This window comes from Heterocephalus glaber, unplaced genomic scaffold (assembly GCF_053883595.1).
Source record: "Heterocephalus glaber isolate CG9 unplaced genomic scaffold, H.glaber_assembly_v1.0 deba00001509, whole genome shotgun sequence".
Classification (NCBI taxonomy): Eukaryota; Metazoa; Chordata; class Mammalia; order Rodentia; family Bathyergidae; genus Heterocephalus; species Heterocephalus glaber.
The window spans coordinates 3,377,418-3,385,950 of record NW_028258325.1 but is presented as its reverse complement, the minus strand read 5'-3'; the positions used below and the strand labels follow the sequence as shown (position 1 = coordinate 3,385,950).

The 8,533-nt window shown below is 54.7% G+C and overlaps 1 long non-coding RNA gene across 3 annotated transcripts in view; it reads left to right on the top strand.

Moving 5' to 3' along the window:
- Positions 1-8,533, top strand: part of LOC110349704 (uncharacterized) — a 45,459-nt gene that overhangs the window by 25,789 nt on the left and 11,137 nt on the right. For 2 of the 3 annotated variants that reach the window (XR_002395890.2, XR_015441254.1), the window contains one exon: positions 2,429-2,587. The exons of the other annotated variant lie outside the window; for it this stretch is intronic. This is a non-coding gene — a long non-coding RNA (uncharacterized LOC110349704). The remainder of the gene's footprint in view (positions 1-2,428; positions 2,588-8,533) is intronic. 3 annotated transcript variants of the gene reach the window in all.

Below are 8,533 nucleotides of genomic sequence, written 5' to 3'. Positions count from 1 at the left end.
CCTCAGCCTCCCAAGTGCTGGGATTACAGGTGTGCACTGCCATATCCAGCTGTATGCACGTATGTTTAGTAGATTTTAATAAGCCTCTGCACGAGACTTAAGCAGGAAAAGGAGATGGATCATGCATGGATGCTGTGAGGTGCCCACAGAGCTGGCCACGCTGTGCAGCTGGGCCTGCAGACTGGGAGCAGAATTTCTCTGGCATCTGAAGGCCCCTCGTTGCCTTCCCTGACTCATCTGTTCTATGGAGGCTGGGGTCTGGGTTGTGTCTCTTGGGGTGTCAAACGATGTCTGTGGCTTTGTATGAATGCCGCCTCCCAGCACCCGGTCATCACCGCAGGGAGCAGGCTCTGCGGTCCCCTTGCTGCCCAGGGTGAGGTCTCCTTGGCACCCGCTGAGCACCCTGAGTGGCCATTTAGCACCGCTTCTGCTGGCTTCAGCAACACGTGCTGGCCTTAGTGTCTCTTCATCGGGCTGGTTGCCACTGGGCCCAGCTGCACTGGCGGTCACATGTGGCTTCTCATTAGGAGGCCAGAGCCTGGGCTACGTGGAGGTAGAGAGGGGTGGCCATGAGGCGATGTGATGTGGCCTTCTCTAGGGAAGGACCGCGCATGTGGTGGTTGTGTTGATTTGTCCCTCACACCTCTGTCCCCTATTTACGTGCCTGTCCGTGGTGGCTCTGCTGTGCCTGTCCCTAGTTGACACTCATCTCAGCCGGGCTGGGGATAGTTTCCTGGGCCCAAGCTCCCACGCGGTGCATGGTGGCTGGCACTGTCCCTGGATAGACAGGGGTACCGCCACAGAGACCTGGAGGGCTGGAGGGAGGGACACCTTTGGCCCATGGATCTTGAAGGCCGGGCCTGGGGATCTTCAGGCTTGCTGTCCTTTCCCCTCCCTGGACAGTGGCCCAGGATGGGGAGCCATGTTTGCAGACCCAGGCTTCTCCCCACAGGCTGCTAGGAGTCCCCAGGCAGACATGGGGCACCATGTGGCTGTCACCCCAGCCCATTCTGTCCAACCCCAGCCCCCCGACGCTTGGTTCTGTCTGCCAGTGCCTGGACTCTGGTCTCAGTTGGTTCTGAATCGGGGTGGGAAGGTTGGGTTCTGCTCACGGGGCCCCTCCCGCACCAACAGCTCCCAGACCAGACTTGGGGTCTTCACTTGGTCCCAAAGTCATGGAAAGCATCCCAGCATTTTCACTGAAAAACATTTAAAACCTATAGACAGGTTGGAAGACCAGAACCACAGGAGTCTGTGCCGTCTGCCCTAGAAGCAGCAGCTGCTAACTTGGAACTACCTTTGCCCCTCTCTGTGTCTGCCCTGTCTTTTTCATACACACATGTACCCATAGGGCACACAGATAAACGCCCCCTTTACCTGTAGGGGACTCACCCCAGGACCTCTGGGTGCCTGAAACCAGACAGCACCAAGCCCTATGCGGACTTGGGTTTTGCCATCCTTTGTAAGGATGCTTTATAAATAGGCACAGTAGGAGACCAGCACGAATAACCACATGGATTAATTACCACTGTGATAGGCTGTAACAATGGTTATGTGAAGAAGGCCTCTCAGAGTACCTTACTGATTCCTTCTGGGATCTCCCATTTCCTATTCTCAGACCACAGTTGACTGTTGGAAAGCAAAACTGCTGGCACTGCTGTGCCTGCACACAGCACCCGTTTGTGAATGGCACCTACGCGTGTCTGTGTACGGATAACATGCGTACATGCACTATCTGGTTTGCTGAGCCTTGTGAGAGTCAGGAGCAGACATGGTAACCTTTCATCTCTTGCCTGTACCCTTGCCCTCCTGGGGACAGGGTGTTCGCCTGGCACAGTGGCACCAGGGCTCTCCAGGGAAGCAGGAGCGGTGGATGTGTGCGTGTGGGAGGGGACTGTTCCTAGGAGCTGTCCACATCTGCAGTGTGGGCGGCAGGCAGCGAGCCGGGAGGTCCCTGGTGCAGATGAGCCGGAAGCCTCTGCTGGAGAATTACCTTCCTCTGGCAGCCAGATTATTTGTTCTGGTGAGACCTTCGCCTGATTGGACAAGGTCCACCCACCTGATGAAGCGCAGTTGGCTTCACTCAAAGTTCCCCAGTTTAAACACAATCTCCTCTTTGTTTTTTTGAGACAATGTCCCACTCTGTAGTCCAGGCTGGCCTTGAACTCACTGTGTAGCCCCACAGTGGCCTCAAACTTGTGATCCTCCTGCCTCAGACTTCCGAGTGCTGGGATTACAGGCGCGTATCACCATTCCCAGTGTCTCATCAACTGCCCACCCGCAGCTGCATCGACACACAAAACCAACTGTCACAACAATACACTCAAGAAAAGACTGACACAGTGTCATCGAAAGTACATGCTGTGCAGATTTCCCTGATCATGCCTCTAATGTTCTTTACGTCCGCCCCCCCCCCCCTTTAATCCAGGATCCAGCCAAGGATCATATGTCCCATTCAGCTGCCACGTTTCCTGGTCTCCTTCACCTTCACAGTGCTGGCCCTTTTCAGCAATCCCAGGCACCTGCTCTGGCTGTTTGCTCTTTAACAGATCCAGTTAGACGCCGGTCATCCCTTCCTGGTACACAGGTCAGTCCGATCCCCTGGCCAGGTGACTCTCCCGGGCTTCTGTGGATGAAGCTGCCTCCCCTGTGCCGTGGCTCTCCATGCTCGGAGCCCGAGCGGTGAGACTGGGGGCTCCTTGGTGCCCAGACCTCTGCGGGAAGGAGGGAGGAGGGTGAGTGAGCACTGCAGCCCTGGCTCGCTTCCTCTGCACCTGGGGAGGCCCAGTCTCCCCGACACTCCCCCAACACCCAGTCTTCTCAAGAAGAAGGAGGCTCCCAGCCCCTCCCCAGGCTGGCTCAAGTGCACACAGACATGAATGGGCTCCAAAAGCCGGGAGGGCAGCGAAACTGCATTTTGTCCTCTTACAGCGCCGTCTGGGACTGAGAGTTAAGCACACACAAAAGTCACAGGAGACAGCGTGCCAATTATTTTCAAGTTGTAAGTTATTTGCAAGTTGCCTGGGAGCCCTTAGGAAGAAATGCTGGCCTTGATGTCGAGAATGCATCTGGGACGGGGCATCTTCAGCAGGGGACTTTGGCATGAAGGTCAAAGTGACCTTTATGTACCCACTGGGTTTCAAGCGTCTGTAGTTCAAGTAGTCGATGTGCCAGAGCAGCCTGTGGAGCCCTGTCACATGCAAGGTAGCTTGTTCTGGGTTGGGAGCCACCAGAGCCTGGGGAGCAGGCTGGTCACAGGAAGGGGAGGCTGGCAGCCACTAGGGCACTCAGGCCAGGTCCATGATTTTGCCAGGGTGCGGAGACTGCAGCTGCAAACCTGTCCAGGTTGAATGACTCATGTTTTGAATTTGCCCTCTGCTGGGTTCTGAGACCTGCCCCCAAGAAATGGCCAGCAAAGCAGCCCTTTTCAATTTTTAAATTTCAAGATAGCATCTCACCAAGTCGCTAAGTTGCCCAGGCTGGGCTTGAACTTGTGATCTTCCTGTCTCAGTCTCTCAGATCGCTGGGATTACAGGCATATGCCACCATACCCTGCTTCTTTTGTCTTCTGTACCCAAACTTGCCCCTTAGTTCGGCCCTCTGGAGAGACAGTTTGCTCCTCTCCGGTATAGTCAATGATACAAGTCCCCTCGGGTCACAGTGCCACCCTAGGTCCAAGCAGGAGACAACTGGATGCCTGTCACCAGTAGAATGATGTGACACACAGGGTAAGGACCTGAGCAGTGTGGTGTGCACACAGCAGGGCTCTGCAGCAGAGGGGAAGTGCATATGTTGGCAGGGGCAAACCTTCCTGATGAGCTGCTGGGTGTCAGAAGCCAGCCCCTTTGGGGTGCAGAGAGGAGGTGGAGTCAGGTGCTGTTCCAGGTGCATGCATGGGTGATGTGCAGGGAGGCCACAGCCACCTCAGGGACTATGATCAGGAAGGCCATTCCACTGTGCCTGGGACCCACAGTCACATGGCCAGCAGTTGGGTTTGTAACCATGGTGAAGTGGGCATTTCTGCTTCATGTACTTTTCTGTGTGTGAATTAAATGGCTATAGGTTCAGGTGTCTCTTCCTCAACCCTGGAATTCCTATGTTGATGTCCTAAGCTTCAGTAAATCAGAATGTAATCTCATTCGGAGACCAGATCATTAAAGAGCTATATTATGGTTTCTATCTAGATGTCCCCCAAGAGCCTCATGTGCTCATAGGTGGGGCTTTTGGAAGGCGATTGAATTACAGGGCTTATAGATCAGCTGACTTGCGGTTAGGAGGTGGAGCCTGGTGGGTGTGGCCTGGAAGGTTTTGTCTCTCTCCTGGCCCCTCCCTTCTCTGCTTCCTGTGCCCCATGCCATGAGCAGCTCTCCTCCGCCAGGCCCCTGTGCCAGGCTGTCCTCTTCCAAGGCTGTGAGGGAGGATCTGCCCTGGCCTCCCCAGCTCCCGGTGGTGGCTGCAGTCCTTCCTTGGCTTGTAGCTCTCTGCCTCACCGTCCCCTGTGCTCTCCCTGTGTGTGTCTCTGGGTCCAGATTTCCTCTTGTCATAAGGACACCACTCCTGTTGGATTAGGGCCACACTATTGCCCTAGTTTACCTTAATTGCCTTGTCTTTTTACTTTCTTGTTGGTGAAACACTATACCACATATCCACAATTTAAAGGAGAGGTGGATTGGGGCTCCTGGTTTCAGCCATAGTCCACTATCTGCCATTCTCAGACTCATGCACTGCCTTTCCCACCTGTGGCCTGGAAGACTGACCTTCAGGGGAGGGCCCCAGGCTCTTGGCCTCTGACTTCCTGTCAGATTCAGCCAATGGGAGGCCCCAGCAGGAGCACAGAGCGGGATGAGAGCACTCAGGACACTTCTTCCTTCCTCTGCCTGTGGGACTGGCTTCTGCAAATGTCCGGCTCCTCTTCCTTGGCCACAGCTCCCACCTGCGAGTTCCTCCCATGGCTACAGACTTCCCTTTCTCTACTTTTTGCCTCTTCAAAGCCAGAAGTGGTGACATTTTCTGCTGTTGACCCTGGAGAGTGTCACTGTCCCTGAGGCTCCCCGGAAGGCAGCCCATGCCTGTGCCAAACCCTGTGGGGCACCCACTCAGCCCCTCACAGAGCTTCCCTGAGTGTGTAGATGATTCTTCTTGGAGAGGGCTCATTGACTGATGTTCCCTAAATCAAATGCATGATTTTTTTTTTTTGGTACCAGGGATTGAACTCGGGCCCTTGAGCTTGCGCAGCAGGCGGTGAAACCACTGAGCTAAATCCCTGGCCCAAATGCATGATTTTCAAAGGGCTCAAAGCCCTCTGATTAAAGCTTTTTGCAACAAGGTCACAAAGTTATGTGATTATGTCACTGGCTAGCGTGGGTTCTTAACCGCACATAAGATGGAAATCAGAGCCTGCCAGTGACTGTCACTTTTGTCATCCCTTTTCTTCAAAGCCCATTGAAGTTCTCAAGAAGGTTCCTGTGTGTGCTTCCGAGATGTTACCATTTGGCTGGTGGGATTGGGGGGGGGGTCCCGCCTGCTCAATGTGCATAGAAATCACAACAGGCACAGTGTAGCTCTTTCAATGTTAGCTTTGAATGCTGGGCTATCAGCACTTTTAGTGTCTGTAACCCCTCCTTGTTCTCAGAGCAAGCAGCCATCAGAAGGGCTCAGAACCTCTTCTGGCCACAGGAGATGGTGGCTCCTGTGATTCTTCCTTGTTTTCCACCATTCTCTACTGTTCCGATGCCTTCAGTGTTGCCAGCCCTGGCTACTTGTGGCTTCAGCATTATAGCTCCACCCACTGTGGTATCAGCTCTTAATGAACCAGCTCAGTATGCTCTACTTAAGATAGAAATCACGAGTAGGCAAGAACATGCCATCCAGAAGGGGCTTTACGAGGATTCCGCTGCAGGATATCAGGGAATGATACATGGGCTGAACCTGCTAAGGACATGCAGAGATTGCTTATAAAGGAAAAAGGTGGGCTCATGCATGTGCAGCGTCAGGCTTCCTGTTTGGCCCTGGGCTGGGGAGGAGCCTCCATGGAGCTGATTAAGGAGGCTGCAAAGGGTCAGAGTCATCCAGGGGACTGCGGGGTGGAGTCCTCAGACAGGTGTTCCAATGAAGCCTGCTGGAGCCAGAGCAAACAGCCCCTGTTGCAGCCCTGGGTGCCTGATGTAGCTGCCTGACTCCAAGGTGCTTGGGGCAGCTGTGGAAGAAAAAGAAAAAGACCTCTTGGGGAATGTTGGGCCCTTCTTTCCTGCCTCATTTTTTCATGTGTTTTTCATCTCTGAGTCTCGGAATTGCTGCCAGCACAGCCTCCCTGGCCTTCTGGGACTGTGTTCACTTTCTATGACGAGAGCAAATGTCACATATGGCTGGGCCTGTGCTTCTTGTATGTTTTTCTGTATGGCAACATCACACGGGTTCGTGGGCAGAGGCTGCCTGGGGGTGAGGTAGCCCAGCCCCCAAGGGGAGCACAGGAGTCCAGATTTGGTGTCCAGGGTGCTGTGCACTGGAGGTAGATTGCAGGCTACTACTCCTGGCCTCAGCCAGGGAGGTGACACTTCTTGGAGAGAAGAGGGAAAAGCTGGTGATTGATCCACGGAAGACACAGGGTCACCCACCAGTCCACCAGCTGTGCAGCCATTGGGGGACTTTTTCCTGGAGGGCAATGGAGCAAGCCCGCCTCTGCATGGCTCCCCCAAACTGAAGCCCACCTCACCAGCCTCTGCACCACATGGCTCCCTGCCCATGCACGGCGAGTCCACAGAGAGCCGTTCACAGCTCCTCGAACTCTCAGGCACTTTCGCAGCTCCCTGCCTCCGTCCACGTCTAGGCAGGGCCTCAGCCTGGGGCGCTGGGACTTCCCTTTGAGGAACTTCAACATAAAGACAAAGGGCAAGGGGAGCAGGAAGAGAAGCTCACTCCTTTGGAATGAGAGCTTTGAGGGGAGGTGCTGGTCCTGGGACTGGAGCCCAGGGGATGGACGCTGCCTGGCTCTCTGTGGCTGTGTCCCCACCCTCTGCTCCACACAGATCCAGCTCCTTCTCCCAGGCCCCAGCTGAGGCACTTGCTGAGTGATTCCCTCTTGGAACCTCAGTTTCATCTGCAAAAGGGGTGCTGGTGCCTGTTACATAAGACCAAGAAAGTGGCCTGCGAACAGAGCCTGCCTGTGGACCAGCATGCCAGACTAACTCAACAAACAGTCCTTCTGTCACGCTAGGGCTGGGGTTCAGGGTGAGAGCTCAACTCCTGCATCTATGTAGGGGCACATTTCGGGTGGCAGCAGGATCCTTGGAATGGAGGCTGGGCTGTGACCTCATGACCATTACAGGATCCTCAGGGGCCCCAGACTTTGGAGATGGTCTGTCCCTATCTATCACCAGAGCCTGTGGTGGCACTGAGCTTGCAAGTGGCACCCAGCAAGCCCCATGTGGATCTCAGTTCTCCAGGCAACTCCTGAGCTCCCTTGTGTGGTCACAAAAGGGAGCAGCACTCAGGCTCTGTCCTAGGCAGCTCGGTGATTCAGTGGGGGAGACACATGTGGAAACAGAGGGGAACCCATGGAGTGATGGTACCCACAGGAGGCTGCACAAGGATGGGGTGCACCACTCATGAGGCGTGGGCATCCAGTTGCCTTCCTGGAGGAGGTAATGTTGAGGGGGCACCAGCTTCTAAGATGAACAGGGAGGCACCAACCAGGGCAAAGGGGCCAGGATCTCTGGGCACAGAGCTGCCTAAGAGCCAGAGCCAGATGTGAGGGCATAGGGGTGGAGGGGTGGGAACACAGGTGGGTGGTGTTGGACAAGTCACCTCCCTTCCCTGTGGGACTTCCTGGTGAGCAGCCTAGGGAGGCAATGCTCTGTTGTTGAGATAGGAAGTGTCCTGAGGTCACCCATGGTTAGGGCAGAGCTGAGCCCAGAAGCCACGTCTCCAGATAAACTACAGAAGGCTGAGCAAGTAGCCCCAGACCCGAACTTCAGAGGAAGGAGGCTGTCTTTGTCTTTTAGGGCTGCCATAAGAAAAGACCATGAGGCTGGGCATGGTGGCACACACCTGTAATCCCAGCACTTGGGAGGCTGAGGCAGGAGGATCAATGTGAGTTCGAGGCCAGCCTGAACTACATAGCAAGATCCTCTCACAACAGCAACAACAACAAAAAGACCCTGGGCTGGGGCTTCATCAACAGACATTTCTTTTTCAGCCCCGTGGAGGCTGGAAGTCTGAGATTGGGTGTGAGGATGGACACAACCTTTGGTGCATAGCAGAAGGGAAAGCCCGCTCTGGCCCATTTATCTGTCTCTCTGGAGCACGCACTGCTGAACCAGCTTCCTTGTGCATCTGCAATATGCCGGTTTTCCCACTATGATCAGCCCCTGGCAGCTCCTGCCCCAGCTCCTCCTCTACCCTGCCCTGTTGTGCTGATCTCCAGTGTGGATCAGGGGAATTGTACACTGCAAAAGACCTGTGCTTTGGAGAGGATAAAACTCCCTCGAAGTGCACATTATTGTTATTTTTATTAGAGGCATCAGAGCAAAGCTGC